This window comes from Ambystoma mexicanum, chromosome 2q (assembly GCF_040938575.1).
Source record: "Ambystoma mexicanum isolate Mex_15411 chromosome 2q, UKY_AmexF1_1, whole genome shotgun sequence".
Taxonomy (NCBI): domain Eukaryota; kingdom Metazoa; phylum Chordata; class Amphibia; order Caudata; family Ambystomatidae; genus Ambystoma; species Ambystoma mexicanum.
The window spans coordinates 1036958404-1036971747 of NC_090924.1; the positions used below are offsets into that span (position 1 = coordinate 1036958404).

A 13344-nucleotide genomic window follows, 5' to 3' on the forward strand; every position below is an offset into this window, starting at 1 on the left:
CAAAAAGAGAAAATAAATGGGTACAATCAGGAGGCAGTGACAAAGAAGTTAAAAAGTTGATTGTTATAATGGCACATAAACACTGTAATATATGTAAAAATATATAATATAAAATAAATAAATAAATAAAAATATATAATGGAAGCTCATGGTTGGTGTGCAGAGAGAAAATGTATTAAATATTGAATGCTGTTTTATATGTGCTTGTTTTCTTTTAACTTGTGTTTAATTTCAGAAAAAAAAAAAAACGAAATATTTTTACCAAGCATGTTTTATTTTTGGCAAAAGGGTGAAGTTAGTATTGTGCTATGTACTTAATTTGTTTATTTTCTATTTGATTTAGAAAATTAACATTATTTGGTCGGAGGTTCCGGGATCAGAGCCCACGGGAGACGATGGAGTCCTGGAGCCCACGTGGACGGATTCCGGGAAAGCCCCAAAGAGGGGTGAAGACCAAGGGTGCAAAGTGATCAGCTTTGAAGATGATACCGATGATATGGTTAATGATGATGATATTTGGAGGGATCTTCAAGAATTCAGAAGCTCAGGTTGTCATTGAACCTGGACCAGCATCTGATATCGCGGTGGAAGAGGCACCAGGATTCATCATGAGTGATAGAAGGAAGATTTTCCAAAATATATACATACCATTGAATCCTGAGATTTTGATTGAAAAACACTTGAACAATACCGGAATTAAGATTGAACAGACTAAAGAGTGGCTGGAAATAAGAAAAGAGGACACTAAGCAGTCAATAAGAGATATATTAATGCAATTGGAAAAAACATTCGTGAATTCAGCAGACATTAAGAAGAAGAGAGGAAAGAGAGGTGCGGTGATGCTCGCGATATCATTGGTAATGTCTATAGTTGGAGCCATAATAGGTACCACAATATCAACAGCCAATTCTATTTCGGAAGGAACACTGAGTACTAAAGCGCAACAACTGAGTATTGACCTAGAAATAATACAAAAAACATTAGATGGAATTAGAGGGGGACTGGATGAACAAGTAAGATTCATAAATGAAATTGCAATCATTCTAAATGAACAAGCGGATGTAATGCAACGGGCGACTAAAATAATACTTAAGCATGACAGAACTTTAAATGAAATATTGAACATAATGAGTCCTGTTGATAGACTATTAACGAATTATATGAGAGAAGTTCAAACTGCAGTTTCACAATTGATTCAAGGACATATCCCCTTGTATTTTGTTTCGCAGGATATTATTCGTCAAATGATAGAAAGATTGACTAGGAGGGAAATTGATATAATACAGGTAAAAATTGCATTCGAAATGGGTAATGCAATGCCGTTATATGTGGACTTGGAAAGACTAGAGGTCGGAGTTTTGCTATGCATCCCATATGTAGCCCCTGAACTTATTTATCAAACGAAGTGGGTACACAACGTGGGATTTTGGCAAGAGGACAAATTTATTAAGATTAAGACTCCAGAAGTGGTGGCATTTCAGTCATGGGAACCTGAAGTTTATTTAATACCAAACCTGGAAACATGTGTAAAATTTAAAGAACAAAATTATATGTGTCCAGGTAAACCGTTTGTTCCTGATGCCACAGATGCTATTTGTGGTTTGAAATCTGACCCAAGTATATCAGAGGGATGTGAAGTGATTATTAGCAATATGGGGAGTGAAGAAATGGCACAGGCTAAGATGGTCAGAGGTAAATGGTTGATCAGCACCTGTTTAAAGAACATGACGGTAGTACATTTAACCCATGGAACATACGTGGTTAAACAGGTGAAATATAATGTTTTTTATTTACAGGTTCCAAAGGATACAATTGTGTCAATTGGGGGGTTAACATTGTTTCATGTAACAAATGATGTTTGGGAAAGCCAAGTGGAAAATATCGATTTTTTTCAAAGGGATACTTTTCCAATAGACCCGGATGTGGAATATTTATTGAATCACAAAGAAAGACATGTTATAAAAATTAATTTGAGAAAAAACAATATTACAATTAGTAATCTGGGGATAATAGAAGTGGAAAGATTTAATTGGGGAACCTGGGGGGAACGCTCAATAGTGGGTTTGGCTGTCCTGGTGCTAATCATGGGTGGATGGTTGATTGTGCTATCAGTAAAAATGAAAATGTTACTGATTTTACTAGCTACGTCAGGAAGAGAAAGATATCCCAATACACATGCATTTTAAAAGAAAAAAAAAGAACAAGTTGTTTTTAGGAATTGGCTTGGATTGTAGCCAAGTTCTAAAAACAAAAGGAGGGTATGTAAGGATATTTGGCGTGTTACAGCACAGAGTACAGCACTACTGCAAAGGTAGCAATTTTTTTTTATGCAGCACCACCACATGGGTGCGGTGCATTGCTATATGTGTTACCAGATTAACATGGAAAGACAGGCTATTCAGTCAAAAACGATTTTAACATATAAGATGCAAATCTATTTTTACAGTTAAAAGCACACGTGCACATTCAAAAATGCACACTATTTTTCACCTGAAATGCCTATGGTGCAAGAGACACATTTGAAAATTAATAACTAACATTATTCATAACTAACCTGACTAATAAAACTGCATTTAACATAACCCACTAATAAAAATGTGTCTCCACTGCAGAAATAGGCCTACTCTGAAAGTGAACTTTTAAACGCACATTCATTTTTTTTTTCTTTTTCTCTGCTGCTCTGTCCACATAACTCAGGAAGCCAAGGGCTTGAAGATACAGGAAATCAGTTGGTTACAAATGGTTACTGTAAAAAGGAGCCATTGTGTAGAGAGGAAGGAGATGGCATGATTAATTTCTGATTGGAGCAGCGTCATAGCAAGTATCATGCTAGAGGCAGTGATGAGGGTTTTGCTGGGGGGAGTTTGAAGAGAGGGGGAGAACAGTTGGGATTTGGAGAGCTGGGAGAAGGACCTGTTTTCCTGGTTGGAGCATTTCTGATGAAAAAGCTGAGAGTTCCAGGCAATAACCCCGGTTTGAGAACGAAAGACGCTTGTTTTCACCGGGGTTAATCTTCAAGGGAGCCACATTCAGAAAGAGAACAGCTGAAGAAAACTCAGGCTGAACAGATAAGGTAATTACAGAAGTGTGGGGGCTGAGTGTGTACGAGAATATTCAGTCAGTGTAGGAAAGGAGATTCCTGTGCTTTAATCACATGTTAATGTTGCAAATTGAGTTCTTGTCTCCGCCACTCTCTTTTCAGTGTATCACAGACAATGCTGTTACTGTGCTATTTTATTTATTTCTGTAAAGAGTGAGATCGTGTTTAAATGCAACTTTTATAATACAGAAAAATATTTGAAAGCAGACGGGTGGTGTGTTTTATATTTACCAATACAGTGCTGATGATGTGGGGAGATTTTTAAACAGTGCAATTGTCATTTTAAGACAGATGTGTGCATGATCATATTCAGTATGGACAGTTGTGAGTGACTGTTTGTAGCATAGCTCATTGGAGGTACATGAGCCAACGGGAAGAGAGACTCTCTGGACATAGTTCCCTACCGTATATAAGGTAGTGGAAATTACCACAAAATTACCACATATAGCTCTCTGTCGTAAATAAGTCAGTGAGATCGCCCACACACTAACACTAACACTGAAAATGTGGTATTCCTGAAATGTAGGCCTGAGGTTTCTCTAGTAATCACAAGAACAATCTAAACAAAAACAAGGGATTCTGGATGTTGGGGCCACAAATAGAACAAAGGAATTATGCTCGCCACTATAACCACGCAAATCAACCATGTTTACCACCTAAATATGTCTGAGCTCTGAAATAACGCACTGTATTATTGTTATGTGTGATCCAATATGAATATAGAGAGTGATTATTGCTAAAGGTATTCTGGCGGTAAGAAAATACCGCAAATCCCCAAATATCCACAAAATACCCTACAAGGCCCACAGTATGGGACATTCTACATGGCTGTCTATACCTGCTTTTTGTGGGCGCACACTTTGGCGCACATTTTTTTCCTGTGCATTGCCGCGACCGCCTGCCTTCGTGTGGTGGACGGGTTTGGGTCTGTGCGCGTCTTTGCCTGTGCGCTGGTTTGCCCTATTCGATTCCATGAATACGTGTTGTAGGCGAGCGTGTGGGCGTTCCGCGCACTTGCCTCCTGTACTTCCCCCGTGACGCTCACATTTTCACGGGTTGTTCCCCATTCCGCTTGTCACGCCCCGTGTTCCGCCTACTTTTGTTATGTACGCCGCGCTATGTGCGCTTTCGCTGTGGCCTTAGCGCACGCCGTTAGATGACCTGTGCGCCAGCGTGTGCCGCGCACTTTTTCAGCGCACATCCCAGGTTTTACTCGCGCACGGACTTCCATGAATAGATGTGCGCTGGTTTCCCTGCGATATTCGCACTTGCACTGCGATTTTCGCTCTTTCACTGCGAATCACACGTTTTCGCACGCTTGCACCGATATTTTCAGCGCACATTAATTCCATGAATCGGCCTGTTAGTTACTCATTAATGGTGTTTGTCCTCAAATGTTTAGTTATCCTTTATTTCAAACATCCGTTGAAGGTGTTATCTTGCCCAATACTGTGAAGCACCTGTTGGCCTGTTATTTGACTTATTTTGATATTATAAGGATACACATTGCTGAAATATTTCACAATATTTGTTTTTAAAGAATTATAATTTGGGAACCAAATTCCCTAGGAAATAGGGATGCATTAGGAGTGTTCATTGTATAATAAACTGAATTGTAATAGAGGTACTAGCTAATCCAAATCACTGAAACTTATTAGTTAAACTAAAATCATTGTATTTACATAGCAATTTAAAGCTATTTATTTTCATGGTATCAGCAGAGTATTTTGCCTCTAAATCCATGGTTTTCTCAATCCTATACGCATTCCAGCAACCTTGGATAATCAGCAGGGCTGCCCCGGAACTGCAATGTAAATAAAAGACACTGTGAAGTTAGAATGATTTTTCATATTGGTTCCAAACAGTGCACTGACCTCCAAGCGAATTTAAGGCAGGAGTGGAACCTCTGATGATTTCTAAAGTCCCTAACGGCATCTTTATTTCACCAATCTTTGACACTTTTAATCAGAAGAGCAGGTAACAGTTTGCTTACACAGTTATGATGACACTCTACTGGTGACCTTAACAGCCACATTTAACCTTTACACAATGGTGACCCTGACGAGAGGGACTCCACTGATGTGAATGCAGATGTTTTAATGCATGTTTTCAGTTTTCAGCACTTTAATATTTGTTTTGATAAAAGGAATGGGAACACTGTTCTTGGAAAGAATTCTATTCCCTGCCAATGTATTCTTATTGTCCATATCCCATACCACACACCAATTTTCTACTTCCCTCTAGCACTTTGAAGTGGTTTGCTTTGCATTTATAGTGCAATACAGCACATCAGCAAATAAATAACCTTTGTGATATTATTTCTAAAAAAACATTTGTGACTCAATTACCTACCCTCTCATTAGTGATTCAGTGCACATTATTATTTAAATCTTTGAAATATGGAATTTGACTTCAACCAAGAATAGTTAGGCATTTGATAGCCGCCCAGAGCACGGAACTCAGCACCATTAGATCCCGCCTTGGCTACACACATTGAGGATCCTTACCAGTAGCATACCAGCAGTCAAAGAGCTATGGGGATTGCAGATAAAGTACTCAGAATGTACTCTATATGGGGTTCATAATCTCAATGATGACACCTGTCTACTGTGATTACAAGAGGTTTTAGGACAGCTTATCTTGTTCCAATTTAGCGATAATGCAGCCATTAGAGATGACCTAAGCACCTAACTACTTCAAAGTCAATTGGGCATTAAGAACTGTGAAGGCTAGGACATGTACTGCCCTAGTAGAATTGTGAAGGTTAGCCCTGATATTGCACTTAGAAGATGTCTGTTGGTATCATTTCATGAAACCTAAAAAATATATAGTAATACTATAAGGGCAGCCTGTCTATTGCACTTAGGGTATTCTATGATCACTACACCAAGGTAGCCTGTCTGCCAAGGGTAGAAGACTGCCAGCCTAGTTGCGCCTAGAGTACTTTGAGGGTATCCTGTTCTTTATTTCCTAGAATAGCCTATGAGGGCAACTTGTCTTTTCACATAGACGATCGGATCGCACAACAGGCTCAAAGATAAGCTCCATCTGAGCTTAAGGTGCTTATAGATGCACCACTTCGGTGGACATCTGCCGCAGGCACGGCTTTCCATCCATGCACTTTAGAATGCAGCTAGAACTATAGAAAATGTGGACACATTGCGTTTTCGCCTCCTTAAACCAGACTTTTCTCAACACCTTTGCCATTAGAATACAGTGACAAACTACGACAACATTTGGTCTAGCTGGTCACATAACAAATCTCTTGCACTATCACACTGCTAGGACCTCCCTGAGCAACCATCCACATGCCTGACCTCTTGGGTTGCTTACAGGAACCTAGCCAGCCCACCCAATTCCTAATAATGGTCAAATGCACACATGCATCGTAAGCCTTATCTAAGAATTTTCCCACACCTGGACTTCGGTCCCCAAAGGAGTTCCCGCCACAAAGGCGTTGAGGCCATACAATGGGGAAAGGCGCTATATAAATGACTACTACTACTACCTTAGATGTAGAGTCTCAACATCACAAGTGGCTAACTCCATAACACGAGGATTGCAAACATGGCAGGCTTTTATAATAGCTCTTATTAATATACATGACAACATTTGCATGCATTTAGATCATTGAATGCAAACCTATGTAATGCATATTAATGAGTGATATAAAAAACCTGGCATGTTTGCATCCCTGGAAGCCTGGAGTTTGGCACCCTTCCTCTATATTAACAGTCCACACTTTGGGACAATTTAGGTCGTAAAATGAGTTTACAAAGAAAGTGGTCCAACTTAAAGAGTATTCTCAATCAATTTCTTGTTGATTTAACATGTTTGACAACAAAGAAAATGTTCTTTTAGCAATTACTCTTTGCCGCAATGACTACCATGTTCAAACCCAGTCATTCAGATATATTAAGTGCACATATATAGGTGATATTTTTGCACCCAACAAGCAAGTATACATGGCCCAATATGAAGAGACATATTTTAAAACAGCCACTAGTCCACATTTTAACCATATTAAAATGGGACATTTTTTAATGGATGAAATATTAGTGATTTGAATAAGCAGTCAAGAATAATGTTGGAGGGGAAGACCCAAGATAGGATGTCTCTCTGAGATCCTCAGAGCCGCTCTGGGCCTAATGACGTGCACTGGAAGCACCTGGCTTCGGAGTGACTGAGAGGAGAGCCAAGTGTGAAAACGGGCCGAATTACCAGCTACTGTGTCCCTGCACCGCTGAAGAATTTGCCCTGTTCGGCTTTGCCGCAGCCAAGATGGTGCCCAAGATCTATGCAGTGCGCTCGGAGTGCTAAAGAGGGGAACTTGCTGCGACTGTGGGGCTGAGTTAACGGCTCGTGGTGTCCCCGTACTGCTCACGAGTGTGTTCCAGGTAGCGACTCTGCGCTGGAAACATGGTGGTGCCTGAGGTACCAGCAGCCCACTTGGAGCCCTGCAGGGGTGGCTGGGAGTGGTGCTGGAGTGGGGGTGGATCTTCATCCAGCGGTGCAAGCTCCCATCATCTGTGGCTTTAGCACCCATCCTCTTCTCGCACCGTGCAGCCCGAGCTGCATGATAAGCCTCCTCTGGAGATCTGCATCGGTGAGTCCTGTGGGGCCTGGATGGTGATGGCCTTGTGTTTGGATGTGATTTAAGGCCTCTTAGTAATACCAAGCGGCGCCAGGTCGATTGGTTGCTGCAGTGGGACTTGGATTCTGGCTCTAGTTGTGGGATCCCCTACTGTGGGATGTCCATCATGTGGGTGGGTGTCTATTTGCCCTGCTACTGTGGTGGTATCCTGGCCATTCTGGAGAGCTCTCCAGTGTTTCACTCGACATCTTGATTGGGAGTTTTGTGACTCGCCAGTACCTTGCAATAGTGGGGACCAGTGTCGCTGGGTGCCCTTGACCTATTGACTCCTCTACTTCGGCCGTCTCTGCGGCAATGGCAAAACCTGAGAAAACCTCCAGGAGTAGTGACATCATGACCATTATCCAGGTCCAAGCCAGACTTGGGAAGGTCGACATGGCAGTGGCACCGGAGCACTACCCTAAAGATAAAGGGGATGGCTTGGTTCTATCTGCTACTATGCTGGTCACAGTTAACTTGTTGAGGCAAATTAAGCATGATGTTCACTGTAGCATGGGCGAGCTTGCTACCAAAATCAATACGCTTGACAGGCGTGTAGTGGAGGCTGAGCAACACATCAGGGAGATCGAGGACTCTGTCCCGTGAGCAGACCCTGGAATCCTCCGAAGCATCCCAATGCCTACAGGATCTGGAGCAAAGATGTGAAGCACTTGAATGCAATCAGGAGGATATTGAGAACTGTTCAAGATGGAACAATGTTGCGCTGCTTGGCGTTCCTTGTTCCACAGGTGATTCTGACCTGCCGGATTATGTCCGGGCTTTCCTTCACTTTCTCTCATTGTTCTACCCGATGATGTCTCAATTTATCTGGACTGTACTCATTGCCATCGCAGAGCAGCTGGAGACGGCGAGGATGTGACACCCGACTTCCTTATCCAAGTTAATTTCTTCTCTCTCAAACATGCAAAAATGGAGGCCACACATCGCAAGCAAGATCTGATTTTCCATGGTGTTACTCTACAGTTATATAAGGACCTGGCGGTGGTCATGCTTCAAAGACGGCAGGCCCTTCGTCCACTCACTGCCCGGCTCAGAGAGGAAGGCATTCGCTACAGGTGGGGATTTCCTACTGCTCTGATCTACACGCATGAGGGTCGGCAGCGAATAATCAAATCTCCCCAGGTGGCTAAGGAAGTGCTTGTCTGCTGGGGCACCAATTCCTGTGTGTATAGGCATGCATCCCCACCCACTACGACTAAACAAAAAAACTCAAAGCTGCAAAAGAAGCTATGATCTAGAGCTGTCAAGGTGGGAAAACCTGAGGTATGTCTAGTGTAAAATATGGAGGTCCTTCTGCCTCAGTGGTTCTCACTTGGTCTTTCCTCTGGTAAGAACCTTTTGAATGTCCTGTATTCTGATTCTCCTTTTAACCTCCTGATGTCTGGATTTTGCTCTCAGTTACTTTACACTCCAATTATGCAGCAGCTCTGGTAGTTACATCGCTTGCTGAGTACTTGTTTTGTGACTATTTGCTGGACCCGGTACGGGCCGGTATGAGCCCTGATCTATGGTCGTAATAGTTACTTTTTGTGTCTATTTCTGATTTATTTCTTTTTTCTTTTTCTTGGTTGGTTGGGTGGGACTTGGGGTGGGGAATTGTTCACTGTTTGGATAAAAATTGATGCAATGCTTGCAGACCAATTATGATTTCTGTTGATGTTGGCCTTTGTCAGTGGTGGTTGACCTGCTAAATTTGTACTTTTGCCCAGTCCTGCGGTTGTAGTTGACCTCGCCCCCCCTTACTCTGAAAGTACAGGGACTTAACTCCCCTAATGAGAGTAAGTCAAACCTGCAAAAGGTTGGTGGATAATAGCTGCTCTATTGCCTTTTTACAGGAGACTCACCTAAGTCGTCCTGACATCTGCATGTTGCATAGTCAACACGTCCCACGGCAATACATTGCATCTAGTGGTACAAAAAATGGGGGAACTGGTATTCTCTTTGCCCAGGATGTTACTTCTGTCGTATTGGAGGAATAAGTAGACCCTGGCAGAAGGTTTGTGGGAGTTAAAGTCCTGTTGTTTGGGCACTTGTTCATAATCATCTCCCTTTATGCCCCTAATGAGAGACAGGATGTAGTCCTGGCAGATTGTTTGGCTGAAATAATTATTTTTGCAGAAGGGGAGCTGATTTTAGTGGGTGATTTCAACCTGGTGCCTGACCCTCACTTGGATAAGTGTCCCCCTCCCTATGCTAATGATTTAAATGCTGTTTCATTTCTGAAGCTAATGAGGGAAATGAATGTAGTCGACCTTTGGGGACTTTTACATGCTGGTGAGCGTGACTACACGCATTTCTCACATGCACACAGAACCTTTTCAAGGGTTGACTTGTTGCTTGTATCACCCTTTCTGGGCCCATATATTCCAATGGTGAACATTGCTATATGATTCTTCTCGGACCACGCACTTGTGGAACTCGAATGGTTGGTACATAGGCTGTGTCCTTCCAACAGGCCATCTTGGAAACTTTATAACCCGGTGAAATGACGTATGTTCTAGGCTCTTTCGGATTACTTCAAGTAAGTTTATTCCAGCTTCTTAGTTTCATTTACACTTTTAAGACACATAGGACATTAGTTACGACAACACCGGCTCCCATCGCCCAGGCAGGCCAGCTGTAACTGCCGCCACCCAGAACTCTCACAGATAACATTCCATTAATCACCATTCAACATTACATGTGACATCACTAGCTGCACACTTCAGACAAGCACTACACAACACCCGGCCTTGGGGTTTATGGCTTTGAGAGATGTGAAGGTGACAGTTGACTACTTCCATGAAAATTATTACAATACAGTCACAACCACAATATTGGGGGACGCAATGAAAGATGTAGTCAGGGGGGAAGTTATCACAAACACTGCCTCATACACTAAGACAGATAGATCACAGAGAGAAACTCTTGAAATTGAGGTGTGCATGGCTATGATATGATATATGTCATTTATGACACGCCTGTACACAAGTGTTTCTAGGCTGTATTCTTACACAAGAAGTCAGGGTCCTTAAAGGCCATAAAATAATTGTGAGTGGTGAGGAATAAGCATAAAGATCATCTAGCTGGTGGAACAGCTCATGCAATTATCCACGCTAAACAGGCCAGTACGCTCTGGATCCAGCCTGTCTCCAGGGAAGCTAACTCCACATGAGGTCCTCTTCTCTGGTGATTTACAACTTCTGGTGACTAGTCTGGCTTCAATTAAGATCTAGCAGGTGGACGTGCCAGCTGATCCATTGGTCATCCTGTTGAGATGCTGGGTAGAAAACATGTAACTTAACTCGGGCTCTGCGGCGCAGCTGATCGTCCAACTTTTACTTGCGGCCAGAAGTACAGTCGCACAGGGATGGAAGAGCTCTGAGGGGCCATTGCTTGCACATTGGTGGATTAAAGTGTGGGACATTTGGTGGCTGAGAAAGTGACCGTCCATATGAATAACCAATTGACCAACTATCCGAATGTTTGAATGCCATTTACCGCTTACTATCAAACGTATCTGTCCCTAACATTCAGACCATCCCTTTTGTCGAACTATTCCTTTCTTTGAACTCTGCGGGGGTGAGTATATTGTGTTTTGGCCTTTGTTTCATGTTGATGAGGTATGGGGGCTTTGTTTTAAAGGGGCAGTTTCTTTATCTTCCTAGTTATTTTGGCCTCTACTGACACTATTGCCTCTTAATATCAAATTCATGTTTAAATAAAAGTTTTGGGGAAAAAAAAGAAATAGCGTTGGAATTCAAAGATTTTTAGGATTCATGGCAGTGAACGCGTAACGTTGCCAATGACCTGGAAACAAAACTGAAATCTCCTTTCTAGAACTCAAAATTAGACATATTGATCTGAAAGCATATATTGCTGTATATTCAAAAAGCATTGATAAAATTAAGTTGTTACAGTGCAAGAGTTTTCATCCAGCAGATTTAAAAGCTTGTTTACTCTAGCTACACAAAACCAGGGGATTTGCAGCAAGAGGCTGGTAAAATCTCACACAAACTTAGGCTGTGGGGGTACACCAAGAAAGAACATGCTTAAGCCTAGACACAAGATTGGACAACACCGTTAAAAGTTAGAGAGAAACAAGTGAAAAATGACGGGATTTCTTGTGCCACCACATTTCTTGTGGCTAACAAAACGATTAGTTAGCTGATAAAAACGACTTCTATGTCGGGAACACAGAGAGGTGAGTGTTTATGCTTCCACTTATGTTCTTGCAGCAGCAAGAGAGCACCTTAATCAAAACTTCTGGTGCCCGCAGTACTGGCCCTTCATGTTGTTTGCCCCCAAATGTTTTGACATACAAGTCACACGAGAACACTCTAACCAATCCATTCCGTTGTAGGTTTTATAATAACACTTGCAGTCTAGCCCACTCCCTCTTTCTTTGCGGCTCTTTCAGCTGATAAGAGCTCTTTTTCTTGCTCCATTTACTTTGCATTGCTGGCATGGTAGGCATTGCTTTGCCCTTTGTCTATATATTACTTATTAGTATGTGCATGCTTTTACACTTTTGATTGCCATTTGTGAGTCATGTGCTGCGTAGGTCTCGCTGATAATCCCTAATGGCGGGTTTACTCCTGTTTCCCTGCGCGTATCCCTGGCTCTTTGTGGCAATGCTGGCATTATCGTGCATGCTGCAGAACGGGCTACTCAGACACGAGGGATTATCTCCTGCACGCGCTCGGCATAGCACAGCTCTTAACTCGCACCCAAAGGGCTCATTGAGGCTGGAAACTGCCTGTAGATTTTCTGCAGTGCTTCCCTTCATCTCGCCAAGCTCTGCAGCGCAGCAGAGCACTCCGTGCATGCAGGTTGTGCAGCCCTCGCCGCAGCTAACAAGCACTATGATGACGATTTATTTAATTATTTTTAGATATGTATAGTGCGCTAAGCCCTGTGGCATCAAGGCACAGTTGCATGACCAGTTACTCAAATGACAATAACACATTTTTTACACACACAGTTGATTGGATAAACGTTTCTGGGATTCACATTGCACTTGGAGGATCACTTTAAATGAACAACAGTGTTTTTAGGGCTCTTCGGAAAATCCTGTACTCTCTTAGGGAAGGTGGCAGATGCTTCCGGTGTTTGGCTGCAATGGCGGAAGCTGGATCCTCCAGCTTTGGCCCGTTTGAATTTGGGCTGGATGATTTGGTGGCCTTAGACTGCTCTGGTAGATTTGAACGAAGACGCTTTTGTGATTTTTTGAGATAGGTAGTGCAGGGCATCCTTTGACAGGCACCTGTGTTTTGAAGAGAATCCGCTCACGAATAGGTAGCCAGTGGACCTTTTGCATTGAGCTGCTGTGATATGATCAACTTTGGGAATGTTCAGAACTGCTTTAAGTGCATTATATTGGATGACTTGCATCTTCCGAATGTTTTGGACCATGGTACCTTCAAAAAGTGCATTACAATAATCAAGCTTAGCTCCTATGGTGGCTTGCGGAATTATAAGGCAGCTGTCCGCAGAGAGGAAGGATCCGGAGGCATTGATGAGTTTAGTTGCTGACATGCCGTGTGAGGGTGGCATCCAGGTACACGCCAAGCGTGTTGACAAAAGGTGAGACTGGGATAGTGATGCCGTC

At 42.5% G+C, this 13344-nt stretch overlaps 1 long non-coding RNA gene across 1 annotated transcript in view; it reads right to left on the reverse strand.

The window, feature by feature from the left end:
• LOC138569934 (uncharacterized) overlaps positions 1-13344 on the reverse strand; it is a 202999-nt gene that overhangs the window by 46731 nt on the left and 142924 nt on the right. The gene's annotated exons all lie outside the window — the stretch shown is intronic.